The sequence below is a fragment of the Theobroma cacao genome, chromosome 3 (assembly GCF_000208745.1).
Source record: "Theobroma cacao cultivar B97-61/B2 chromosome 3, Criollo_cocoa_genome_V2, whole genome shotgun sequence".
NCBI classification, from domain to species: Eukaryota; Viridiplantae; Streptophyta; class Magnoliopsida; order Malvales; family Malvaceae; genus Theobroma; species Theobroma cacao.
Window position 1 is genome coordinate 6,390,115 of NC_030852.1, and position 6,082 is coordinate 6,396,196.

General features: G+C 35.1%; 1 long non-coding RNA gene across 1 annotated transcript; it reads left to right on the plus strand.

Annotated features, from left to right (window-relative positions):
- LOC108661293 lies at nucleotides 390-4,366 on the plus strand. Its single transcript, XR_001927049.1, has 3 exons — nucleotides 390-429; nucleotides 3,884-3,960; nucleotides 4,206-4,366. It is a non-coding gene; the product is annotated as an uncharacterized LOC108661293 (long non-coding RNA).

Consider the following 6,082-nt stretch of genomic DNA (forward strand, 5'->3'; position numbering starts at 1 on the left):
TTTTGTACTTGTATATTACGTTTTATCCAGTTTCGAAATTTTTGAGAAAAAAATGACCAAAATACCCCTGTGTGGCGAAAATTTTATTTTGATTGTTTTTTATCTAAAATAGTATATATTCTCTAAAAACTCGATATTTAACAATGATTGCTCACAGGAAAGGAAAGAAACTGATATGTAAGCCTTGCGGGGTTCCGGTTGGCATTCCGGATAATGAGTGTCAATCGGGACGTCGCGGCGATTGTCATGGGCTCGAGGGGAGTACCGGGTCGTGACATACCGAGCCTGAATTGATTTTATAATGGTCAAGCATTGATGTGATGAATTATGTATTGTACATTGTGGATAGGTGGTGAGCAAAGTACACTGGTAAAAGTACAAAAATTGTGCTTGGAGATTGGGATTAGGAGTACATCGACTCCTAGAACAGTGAGTAAACTTATTATCGTCTTAATTATCTAGAGTAGTTTTATACAATTGTGTGATTTTATGGAAAATGGGTTTAAAATGGTAAATTGCTATGTTTTAAGAGAAATTGTGATTTTATAAAATGATTTTATAAATTTTCTGAAAAATCGAATACTAGTTTTGAAAATAAAGTAATTGGAGACTGCTTACTTGTGTTGCAAATTTATGGTTTTGAATTTAATGGCTTATGACAATAAATGAGCATGAATGGCTAAACTAATTTTGGTGTTAGAATTATTTATACTGTGTATTCAGCCTTGAGAGGCTAGGTTGCGATAAATTGCCATGTCATGCTAGAATGAATTTTATTGATTGGTGGATTATATATTAATTATTCACTGCAGAGGGGGTTCCGTGGACCAGCCTATTAGAGGGGCACGGTAAACTCCATTATATTCTTACCTCGAACGGAGAGGCGCGTAGGGTATCTCCTGGGGTAAAGCTTCGGGTTCACTTCACGCCAAACCACCACGTGAAGGGGAACTCAGCCAACGTCAAGGAACGGCTATATTTTTCTCAAACTAAAAAATATATTTTAAGTGTATACAAAAATTTTAACAGCCTTGGCGGACTCGGTTGGATACCCTGCGTAAGGTATTACTGAGTATGAGTTTTGACACGAGCCAAAGTTTTAAGAAATTCATAAGCCAATTTGATTACTCGATTTATATGGATTGATTTTATTTGGTTGAAATGAGTTGAAAGGTAATGAAATTACAGTATGATGACTTATTTTAATTGTCTCCATTTACTCAACTTTAGATAGTTTAGATGGTATCTGTTTACTCACTTGGATTTTATAATCTCACCACCCTCATTTCCTCACATTTCAGGCTCGAGGAATTCCATAGTTAGCTGACTTTGACAAGGACTTTCATTTGGACTCGAATCGGTAAAAGCTGTATGTTTCCAGCTTCCGATGCATTTTGGTTAGAGGTGGGCCCACGTGTCACTACAAAAGAAATTTTATGCTTTGGTTATTTGCTTTATAGTATATATGAATATAATTAACTTTTACGCTATAAGAATTATGTACTGATAGTTTTATGAAAATTATTTTACAAGAAAATAGTTTATTTTATTGAATATTTTTATTATATTCAAATGGTCAAATTTTCACTTCAAATGAATGTTTTAGATACTTAATTTGTTTTTAAATCATTAAATATATATTTTCGGCTTACCTAGTACACTTTTAGCAAGTTTTGAGATTTTCAAAAAAAAAATGACAAAAATGCCCCTATGAGCAAGAAAACAAAATGTTATGTTTTGATTTGGAAATGATTTGTAATCCCTTGAATTTTGATATTTGATAACTATTGCTCACCGGGGAAGTGCAAAAGCTGATACGAGAGCCTTGCGAGGTTTTGATCGGCATTCGGGGTGAAGAATGTCTATAGAGGCCTTGCGGCGGTTGTCACGTGCCAGATGGGGAGTTCCGAGTCATGACACTTTGCTTAGTAATTCTTTAGATTATAAATACCGGCAACTTATTTATGACTCTAGCACATATATTAATATTTTCTAAGGATATTTATCAAGTTCAACCATCATTTCCACACCAATAACCTAGCATATGGCAGCAACTATAAATTTACTTCCATCAAGCATTTTCTAAGTCCATACGCACCACAATTTACTTTTACATGCTGCCACAAGCACAAACAATCAATACATATCTCATTTTTCCTTTCTACTTGTGATTTAGAGATTAGAACGCTTACCCACCACTTAATCTAGCTCAAAATCACCACGCATTCCAAGATTCTTCCACATGTATGCCTCGGGTTCCTTGGATCTTTATTGCTCCTTGCTACCACAAACAAAACCTCACATCATAATTGGTTTAAACTACATGTTTTCAAACAAAACATCAATTTCTACCTTCCTTACCTTGAAATCCACAAGGCAAACCACCAAAATCTTTTCAAACCTCAACAATGGTGTGTGTGGGTGGGGAGGAAAACCTCTCAATTTTCTCTTTTCTCTTCCAAAGTTGAGCCTCCTCCGAGCTTTTCTCTTCCTTTTTTCTTTCTTTCTTCCTTTCTTCTTTCTTCCTTTCTCTCTCCTGGGGTTTAGTTGGGATGAAAAATGAGGTTGAGAGTTGTGGGTTGGGTAAATAAAGGGGTAGGAGAATAGAGAAGTAAGAAAAGAAGAGAAAAGAGAAGAAAAAAACTTGATTTTTATGGTGAAGAAAGGAAAATGGAGTGGGAGGAAGAAGATGGAGAAGAAAATGCCTTTTGGAGAAGATAAGGATCATCCATGGATAAGGAAGACAGAGTCAAAGCTTCATTTGGAAGCTTGGACCAAGCTCATGGAAAAATTACCGTTTTGCCTTCCAAGTTTCCCCTTTTTTTAATTTAGTCCTCTCAACAATCTTTTAATTCCAATTTCCTTATATTTTCTTCCTTTACATGTGTGTAAACAAAATATAAAGTTTTGTGAAACCTCGACCTCCTTAGACACGTAACTAAAAGTAAACGCGATAACACAGACTAGGGGTAATTTCATCATTTTCTTTAGTGAGCTTCTAGAAATGGGTTTTCTAATATTATTAAGGCCTAAGTAGGCCTAAGGAATACAAGAATGGTGTATAAATAATAAAATAAATGAAGAAAATATAAATAATGATATTTCCACAATAGAGGTAAAATGGTCATTTTGGACCTCGAGTCTAAATTTTTTTAAGTTTTCATGAACTCGAGTGCTCCTAATCTATTATGGACTTTTCTTAGTGTCAAAAGAGTAAAAGACTGCACCAAGGAAAGGAGAAAGACAAAATCACCTTGTTAAGGGCATTTTTGTAATTTATGTGAGACCTGGATTAACTTTAGATATAAATATCTCATTTTTCTAGCACCTTCTCCTCACTTCCAGCAGTTTCTTGTTCTTCTTTCTGTTTCTCCTCCCCATTTCACATTTTTCCATCTTCCATGGAAGCTTACCTTGAAACCTCCATGATTTTCTCATGGTAACCCAAAACCTTATGTTTTTATATACCTTTTCATAGGATTTTTCATGCCCTTTCGCTTCTACACCTCAAGAACTCTCAAAAGTCTTTCCTCAATACTTTCTCTCACTAGTTGGACATTTTAGAGAGAGAGAGAGAGAAAGACTTTCCATAATAGTTTGACAAACTCTTGGAAAGGAATTCAACTACAAAACCACCAAAGTGAGTAATGAGTTAAGTTTGATTTTTAGGTTGTTGATGATGGTCAATAATTAAATTATAGACTATTTTATTTCTGAAGGTTATTTATTTATTTTTAGTGTGACTAGAGTAGTGTGAAAAAATAGCTAATCAAATGGTAATTGGAAGCTAGTTAGGAATAACTAGAAAACTTGATTTAGAAAAATGGCTTTTGGAATAATATTCATGTCAATTGAGTTGGTGTGATGCTATTGTGTATGATAGGTTCCAACGAGGCCCAACACCTCCACCCGGAGCATTAGTTGAAGTTGGAGTCGATCCACAAGCATTAACAAAGACATGTGAGTGAACTTGCATTAAATTGTTTTGGGATAAATGCATATGTATTTGGTTGAATCGCTTTAAATATTTTACTAAACTTTTCTCAAAATATGCATGGGAACAAGCCCTTGATGAAACGTTGTATGTTGTTAATGTGTAATATGATAGATCCTTGTGCTCCTATATTATGTTGATATATATATATATATATATGTTGTGTATTGATAGTTAATATTGTGTGATAATTACAACCGCGCATATGCAGTGTGGGAGTGCACATGCCGACGATGACGGGGTGCGAGAGTGTGAATGATGATATTGCCTGTGCACAATGTGGGGGAGCACACGATGGCATTAGCTGTGCATGATGTGGGGGTGCCCATGATGACTCCAACTATGTGCGGTGTGGGAGTGCACATGAGCTGAGTGAGGCAGTGGTGGCATACGTGTATATATATATTTACTATATAGAGAGGTTTAGAATTAATATGTGATTGCATTGACTGTTGAAACTTGATTATTGTCAAATGTGTTTAATCTAATTTTCGTTGCAACAGGATTGGATTTTTATAGCAGTGGAAATTTGTCTAATTTCATCTGCCCAGAAATTTCGCTGTAGCGAAAATGCCTTCTCGCTGCAGCGAGAAACTCTCGAGTGGATGGCCTTAACCCTTGCTCTGGATTTCATTGCAGCGAAAATGCATTCTCACTGCAGCGAGAAACTCTCGGGTGGTTGGGTAAAATGCCTGCTCGTATTTTTGCTGCAGCAAGAATGCCTTTTCGCTGCAGTGAGATTCGCTCTGCTATGCTTGCCATGCTTGAACTTCCTAAATGTTTTAAAATGAGTTGAAAAATAGCACGACATCGAGTTTTGTTCATAATATACAAAATTGCATTGTTTTTAAACAAATGCATCATGTTTTTGAAAAACTTTCTGTATCGATTGCTTGTTTCCTTCTTATGTTCACTCATTGGGTTTATACTCACTCTTTTCAACTTCATGTTTTTAGATTTAGAGGTTATTGGGACCTAGACTGAGGCATCTATTTACACTCACCTTTTGGTAGGTACTATGGTATTCAGTAGCTATACCTTCACCCAAGGTCACTTCGTTGGAAGTCGAGAGTCTCTTTTTGCTTGTGTATACGTACATGTGATGTAAATCACTAAGATACATGTTGCAAACAATATATGTTTATTTTGATTATCGTTGCCACTATGAGTTGGCAATGGGTGACATTATTTTGGATAATATAAATTTAAGTAGTTGGTTGTCATATTATTATTGTTGAAATAATCATAGTTGAGAATTACGAAATATGATATTTAAAATGATGGATGTAGTGATGACCAAGATCACATAAAAAGGCTTGCTTGGGCTGGGTGAGCTATGTCCATTAGGTTCATGCGTCAGTCATGGCCTGGGAATTGGGCTGTGACAAGTTTGCACTTCAATGCGGTATCACCATAATATTTAAATATATACTTACCCATACTAACTTTATTTAATAAAGACATGTGGACCCCATTAACGTCGTTTTTCTCTGAAATTCCCTCATTCTTCTTCTCCCCCACTTAGATTAACCATATACTCCTCCTTCATGACTAATTTTGACATCAAATAAAATGTTAATATTTTAATATTATTTTATTCCAAGATTTTTAACTTATCTCCTTGGAACCCAGAATGTCTTATTATGCCTCGATTCACTTTCGAATCACTTTTTATCTCACTAATTCATCCTTAATAAAAATATTATTATTTAATTATTATTTTCTCACATGCGAAATATTTTACTCTAGAATATTCCTTTCACTTGCCACTGCTCTTTGACACTTAAGTCCACGTCAATTAGCCTTTCATCTTATCGATACGATTATGTTGACTACTATACAGGGGTACGACGTATCAAAAGGTTACAAATTTAACCCTTATTTAAAAAGTGGGGTTTCACAAAATGTGAACCAGACAAAAGATAGTATCCATTTTTAAGACTTATGGGTTTGATGATTTTTTAAATTTAGTCTTTACAGGGAGGATCTCAATGTGATCAACTTTATGCTGGAAAAATACGATGAGTGATGGATCATTTCTCATAAACAAGAAAAAGTTTTGCATCACTCTTAAAGATACTGCATATA